A 7,941-nucleotide genomic window follows, 5' to 3' on the forward strand; every position below is an offset into this window, starting at 1 on the left:
TAACTCTATTTCTGAAAACCAGTGGATAGATTCCACTGAAATTAGATAAATAACCTTCGAGCAGATAGTCAGCAGCGCCGCCTGGCTAGGGCTTGGCTGCTCTGCATTGACAAGGGGCAACACCCTGAAACTAGTCTGCAGATGCCAAACCAGCAGGGGGACACTGCTGACCTCCCCTGTTCGAAGGTTATAAAGGACACAGGTTTCGTGTGTCACATAGCTAGCTAGAGGCGATGGCTTCTTGGAGCTAATTCACGGCAGCTTTCGTCCTAATTTTGGGACTGCCATGTTGGCTTGGCGATAACTATTAATTTCCAGTACCGCTGCCGTAGTCTCCTTTAGAGAGACTTAGAAATATTAATAACTCTATATATATATATATATTGTGGTTTTGCGTCTGTACTTGTCCCCCCATCACCGCTTGTACCAGGCATAAAAAAAGACGGAACTGGTGTCAATTTGTTCGATTAAAATTTTTCAAGGTGGTGCCCCAGCGTGGTCGCAGTCTGATTACTGGAAAAGATGAAAGAACTACTGAATTCCTTCGTAAAACTTTAAGATGAGGGAGGTAACTCTTGTTCACCTATCTCAGTAACGCTATGACTCTGAAACCTCTCGCGGTCGCTTTACCTGCTAGAAATAGCAACCCAAATGCTTTTAAATCAGATCCTAATGCTGGATGTTCAAGAAACAAATACAGGGCAGGTTTTCAATCCCGGGATTATCTTGATTCCAAAAAGGTGTAATATGTCTATGTAAAGGAAATGTAGACTGAGATACAGAGGTTCCAGACGGACAGACACAATTTCGCTTTTATTAATACAGAAGAGAAAAATTCTTTCTAGTATAATATAAATTTGACGTGATGGGAGAGGGACTAGTTGATTACATCAACTCCAGTTCTCAACAGATACTAAATTTATCGACCCAGAAAGGATAAAAGGCAAAGACGACTTCACCGGAATTTGAACTCAGAACGAAAAACCGAAAGAACTATCGTTAAGAATTCTTCCGGCGTGCAAATGATTCTTACAGCTCGCCGACTTTTTTTAAGAGAGAAAAATTTCTTAAGAATATTGTTCTCATAATTACCTCCCCTGGCTGCTTTGAAGCATCAATCGCTTCTGCTTCTGCTTCTGCTTGTGGTTCCATTCTAAAAACAAAAACAATAAGAACTGAATTTTAACGTATGTCATATGCTTCAGGGGTAAGTATATTTATGTTTATTTATTTATTATATAATTCGTTACAAAGAAAAATTGCTTGAATTATTATGATTGTCTTAGATGGAGTACGTAATAATTGTCATAGAGTTCTTGCATGTTTCGTACAAGTATCGAGCCATTTCACTCCGATTACATCGCTAACACCCTGAGAAAGCCCAAAATCGTAACAGTTACCTACAATCTTTCGGGCAATATACTTACGAATATATAACCGTGGGCTTACAACGAACTCGAGTTTTCGATTCGGTTGACATTGCTTCGTTTTGTCTTCTCACTAATAACATTGTGAAGGCATGGGTGCCTCAACCACACGCTACGCCTTTTTTTATAAATCAGAATCATCATAACACATATACACACAACACCTGGCAAACATCATGTAAAACATTAAAGTCGTGACATGTGCGCGCACGCATGTTTAGGCGCAGGCGTGACTGTGTGGTAAGAAGTTAGCTTCACAACCACATGGTTCTGGGTTCAGTCCCACTGCGTGGCACCTTGGGCTAATGCCTTCTACTATAGCTTCAGGCCGACCAAAGCCTTGTGTATACATGTATATATTTGTGTGTGTGGTATTATATATAGGCGTTCCTATACAATGGAGGCTGAAATTATCTAGTAAACTAAAAATTGTGATTTCTTCGGGTGTGTATGTTTAAGCATAGTAAATAATGATTCTGAAAAAAAAATGGAAGGAAGAGAGGATATTATTTAGTCACCTACAACCCATTCACCTTTCACAAAGGTCATCAGTTTTAACTTCCTTTTTTTTTTTTAAGAAGTACGTTTTAAAAAGTTCAGTATAATTTTGAAAAATGGTGAAGTCAGATGTTTAAAACATAAATCTGAACAAAAATATCAAAAGAAAATGAACACTGAAAAATTACAAAAGAAGTGGGGTGGGTGTAAAATTTCCATTTTTTTAAAAATCTTTTCTTGTAATGATTGTTGTCTGTGATGCTTAAAGTATGGAACATCATCATCATTCTCATCATTTAGCATCTAGTTTCTATGCTGGCATGAGTTGGACGGTTTGATTGTAACTGGTAAGCTGGAGAGCTGCACCTGGTTCTAATCTGATTTGGCATGGTTTCTGCAGCTGGATGCCCTTCCTAACACTAACCACTCCAAGAGTGTAATTGGTGCCTTTTACATGCCACTGGCATGGCTGCCAGTTATGTGACACCAGCATTGGCCACAACTACGCTTTCACTTGGTTTGACGCGTCTTCTCAAGTACAACATATCACCAAAGATCTTAGCCACTTACCATTGCCTACATAAAGCCCCACATTCGAAGGGTGCTTTTTACATGCCACTGGCAAGAAATTACAGTTTTTTGCATTCTAGTTAATGTTCCAACTCTTTTCTGTAGGAACACAATATATATGTATTAATGTTTGTTTTATGTCAAGTTATAAATAAAAACACTTTAACTTTAAATTGAAGGGTTATTCAATACTTTTTAGTATAGAGGTTCATTGAACTTTTACAAAGAAATGGTTCACAAGTTGACAGTAACTTCGAAGTTTCAGCTTGCTCACTTTTGTCAGAATGTCTGTCAAAGGTGAACAAGTGGTGACCATGGAGGAGATGGGAATGGTAATGGTGATGGTGGTCTTAACTCTTGATGGAATCAGCAACAGTATCATGACATGATGTATGTCTTTGGCATCTTTTTTTTTTACCTAATGTAGCTCATTTCTCTCCAGGTCAGTTTCTTCCAGTGAGAACATATGTGTGTGGGGGGTGCATATGTACATGCATATGTGTGTGTGCATGTATGTGTTTGTGAGGGGGTAGAGAGGGAGAGAAGAAGAAGAAGGAGGAGAAGGAGAAGAAGAATAAACCCCCAAGTCCTAGTACTTCACTGTACTTTATTCGTGGATCCAAAAGCATTGACCTAAGAAATACAAGAGAAATATTAATGAATGCTAAGTTCTATAAAAGTTAGAGTTGCACGATGGTACAACATGCAATATTCTACAAAAACATGTCTGGCCATGAGGAAATATCTTTCTTGAAAACAGGTAAGGGTGTGCAACAGGAAAGGCTTCCAGCTGCAAAAAGTCTCTCTCAATAAACATTGTCTAGCCCATGCAAGCATGGATAAGTAAACATTAAAATGGATGATAATAATGATGATGATGATGATGATGACGGTGACAGTAACAATGATGACAACAACGAGGGGGATACAGTATTATCTAAAATCACATCTTTAAAGTTGGCGTTAGGAAGGGCATCCAGCTGTAGAAACTCTGCCAAATCAGACTGGAGCCTGGTGTTGCCATCCGGTTTCACCAGTCCTCAGTCAAATCGTCCAACCCATGCTAGCATGGAAAGCGGACGTTAAACGATGATGATGATGATGATGATCTTCTTTTTAAGAGTAATAAGGATTGATTTGAGGGAGACTTGACTGCTATTTCCAGCATGCCAAGTTAACACATAGAGACGCCCTTGTTGGTTCAATTACTTTTTCATTTATTTATTTATTTATTTATTTGTTTTTCTTGATTTTTTTATAAAAGGTTAATTACAATTTTATGTATTGAGGAGAATGGTGTTTTTGGTTTTCTTCAGTTTACCAAAATCAACCAGTTTGTTTTATCTTCATTAGCTTTCAGAAACACATTATCCTATTTAAATAAAACTAGGTCCCTGTTTTTATGTGCTGGCTACCCCTGTATAGAGACCATCCAGAGGATTATGGCTATAATTAATGAGTGCATCATTAGCCTACAGCACTGCCTTATTTGCATCTACCGAGGGCAACAGGAAACTGTTCCATGAAATAGTGGCCCAGTTATTTTCAGAGACTTCTGCTTTAGCTTTGACTTATTTTGTATGTGATAGGTGGAGTGCAACAGATATTACCACATTAAGACTTGAGCCAACGATGAAGCTTCTATGTGGTCACCAGAGAAGCTAAAAATAGCAGCCAAATCTGTCTGAGATTACACCACACTATCGTTTAAAAAATGGATATACAGGATAATATAGTTTAAGTTATACACTATGTCATTGAAAAAGGAAGGGGTGGTCATGACTGGAAATACCTTTGATTATAGGGCTTGACCAGTGGTTCTTAGCTTTTTTTATGTTGCAACCCCTGCTTTCAAGTGACTGTTTTGCCTAACGCCCACCAAAGTGGTGAATGAGGTATTACAACTAAACCAACTTAACATGGTTGATAATTTATAAATTTTACCCCAGATGATAAAAAAAATTAATAAACATATAGGCGCAGGAGTGGCTGTGTGGTAAGTAGCTTGCCTACCACCCACATGGTTCCGGGTTCAGTCCCACTGCGTGGCACCTTGGGCAAGTGTCTTCTACTATAGCCTCGGGTTGACCAAAGCCTTGTGAGTGGATTTGGTAGATGGAAACTGAAAGAAGCCCGTCGTATATATGTATATGTATATGTGTGTGTGTGTGTGTGTGTTTGTCCCCCCCCACCATCGCTTGACAACCGATGCTGGTGTATTTACGTAACTTAGTGGTTTGGCAATAAGAGACCAATAGAATAAGTACTAGGCTTACAAAGAATAAGTCCTGGGGTCGATTTTCTCAACTAAAGGTGGTGCTCCAGCATGGCTGCAGTCAAATGACTGAAACAAGTAAAAGAGTAAACACAAATTTTATAAATTTACTTTATACATTGCAAGTTAACGACTTTCCGGTGCCTGATGAGATCTCATTTTATTTCAATAATTATTACTAGCTTTGTCTCTTTTACTCTTTTACTTGATTCAGGCATTTTGCTGCAGCCATGCTGGAGCATTGCCTTTAGTCAAACAAATCGACCCCAGGACTCATTCTTTGTAAGCCTAGTACTTATTCTATCAGTCTGTTTTGCCAAACCTCTAAGTTACAAGTACATAAACACACCAGCATTGGTTGTCAAGCAATGATGGGGGGACAAACATAGACACACAAACATACACACACACACACACACACACACACACACATAGAATGGGCTTCTTTCAGTTTCCGTTTTCCAAATCTACTCACAAAGCTTTGGTCGGTCCAAGGCTATAGTAGAAGACCCTTGCCCAAGGCACCACACAGTGGGACTGAACCCGGAACCATGTGGTTGGTGAGCAAGCTACTTACCACGCAGCCAATATAATTACTGCTGGTGTTAGGAAGGGCATCCACCTGTAGAAACTCCGTCAGATCAGATTGGAGCCTGGTGCAGCCATCTGGTTCGCCAGTCCTCAGTCAAATCGTCCAACCCATGCTAGCATGGAAAGTGGACGTTAAACGATGATGATGATGACTACTATAGGCAAATTTAGTCTATTAATTACGTTACCTCACCATTCACCTCACTGCCCACTAAAGCCTAATGCCCCCTTCAGTATGTCCAATGCCCTTTTGGGGGCAGTACTGTCCATGTTGAGAACCTCTGATCTAGACCAATCATGAGCAATCTGAAGTCTGAAGGCTGCATGCAGCCCATGACATTCTGAATGGCCCACTTAAAAAGATTACTTGAATGCAGCTTGCTTCTCAAGAAGGGTTGCCCATGCCTGGTTGGGACAAACAGGACTGGTATAGGTTTGAACAATAACAACAACAACAGCAACAACATTAGACTCAGCAGGTGCATAATGTACTGGACTACAAAACACTACAGCATGATAGATACATTTAGATAAATAATTTAGGTCAACTTTGATTGATTAGACATTCTAGTAATGACCATCCCAGACACAGGGCACAGTGTGTCGCTTTGTGCTTTGTAAGACAAGGTAATTATGTGTCAGCAGTATATATAGCCATATACTACAATATCACTGTTTTAACATCTGGTGTGTGTGTGTGTGTATGTGTGTGTCTGTATCATCATCATTGTCATTTAACATCTGTTTTCTAGCCTGACATAGGTCGGATAGTTTGACAGAAATTGACGAACTACAGAACTTCAGTGTCTGCTTTGAGGTACCCATATCATTGTCGTCATCATCATTATCATCATCATCATTGTTTGTTAACATCCATATTCCATATTACCATGGAATTTTCATTACCGTTTCACATCCACTTTTCCATGCTTGCATGGATGAGACAGAATATGTTAAGACAAGTGATTCTACTGCATCTCTTGCATGTCCGTAGCATACATTATGTACTGCTTTTGGAGTTTATACCTGGTCCTTTTCTAGATACTGAGCCAGACCATTTCCCTGAAGGAGCCAGGGTTCAGTCATCTTTCCTACTTACTAAAACTTTAGTCGTACAGGATAACCTTAAAGTCACTCAATTCCAAGTTTTGTTCCCATGCCTGGAATTTCTTTAATTCCTTTACAGATTCCGCTAAGAGGACAAGGTCATCAACAGGCTACGTGTGTGTGTGTTAGCATTTTTAACATCTGCTATTTCCATGCTGGCATGGATGGGGTGAAATTTCTCAAGATCATATTCTACAGCCAGGAGCCCTTCGTGATTCCAACCCACACTTGGTTTGGAGTAGAATATCTTATTCACCATCTTCACATGCCGAATGATTGCCAAATGTTTTGTTTATGAAATATATAAACAACATCACTGTTGCTGATGTTGTGCCAATGCAAGGACACATGAAGAAAAAACAACACACACACACACACACACATACACACACACACACACACACACACGTACAAACACATAAGTACATGCAAGACGGTGGTGGTGTTGATGGAGAGCATTTGTGTGTGTGTGCATGTGTACACACAATAATTAAAATGTAATAACCTTACATCATGTTGCTGAATTTTACACACACACACACACATCTATATGTATATCCATCCAGCGACCTATATATTAGCCCTCTGCATTTTACTCTGTGAAACAGAAAGGTGCCCCCTCTCAAAGACTTTTTCAGAGAGGATTGAGGGCTTCAATAGCAGAGCCCTGAGAACTATCGAGACTACCAGACAGTACCATCATGTTTCCAACCAAGGACTGCATGCACACACATCAGGCCATAGCCTCCCACCTCATAGGTATCTGTCACACGCTCTTGTACAGATATGCCTTTTGTCTCCCACTAAATCATCCTACCAGGGCTTTACTCCCATTTGATGTAACAGGTACAGGCTGGAAGAGGTTTCACAGCAGGCCCTGCACCAGATGGCTGAACATGATTAAGGAAGATCTCCAGAGGCTCAATGTCATCTTGAAGGGTGCAGAGGGGGTGGCATGGGACTGCCAGTGATGGAGGGCACTGGCAGACCTGGTCAGCTCCATGCATGATGGTATCTCTGGGACCACTAACCTGGGACGACCCCAGTACGTGCCATCAAGCAAGAGTACGAAGCAAAAGCAAAAGAAGCAAGCAAGCAGTATATATATGGGTGCCACAAAGAATACATAGGGCAAACGAGCCTTACTCTCAGAGAAAGGATGACAGTCCACCGCCAACAATTGAGGGATCCCACCACAAGACAGATACCACTCAGTGGGCATTTAGATCTGTGTGCACAAAACAAGTCTCCCAAATTCCTAGTTTTCCCATTATACCAATGCTCAGACAACACCACTGACCAAACACGAATAAATAAGGAAAATAATCTTATTCAAAAATACAGACCACAGCTCAACATACTCTAACATAAGCCTCCTCCCCAGGTGCACGCCCAAAACAAAGACACACAGATACGCAAAATCACACACATCAATACAATGCAAACCTCCGACACGAACACACTTACACACAT

At 40.3% G+C, this 7,941-nt stretch overlaps 1 protein-coding gene across 3 annotated transcripts in view; it reads left to right on the forward strand.

The window, feature by feature from the left end:
- The first annotated feature begins 428 nt into the window (after positions 1-428).
- Positions 429-7,941, forward strand: part of LOC106876760 (serine/threonine-protein phosphatase 6 regulatory ankyrin repeat subunit C) — a 72,025-nt gene continuing 64,512 nt past the window's right edge. For 2 of the 3 annotated variants that reach the window (XM_014925487.2, XM_014925452.2), the window contains exon 1: positions 429-1,207. The gene's annotated coding sequence lies outside the window, so the exon portion shown is untranslated. The remainder of the gene's footprint in view (positions 1,208-7,941) is intronic. The other variant, XM_052966942.1, reaches the window with a different exon arrangement.

The sequence above is a fragment of the Octopus bimaculoides genome, chromosome 4, assembly GCF_001194135.2.
Source record: "Octopus bimaculoides isolate UCB-OBI-ISO-001 chromosome 4, ASM119413v2, whole genome shotgun sequence".
Taxonomy (NCBI): domain Eukaryota; kingdom Metazoa; phylum Mollusca; class Cephalopoda; order Octopoda; family Octopodidae; genus Octopus; species Octopus bimaculoides.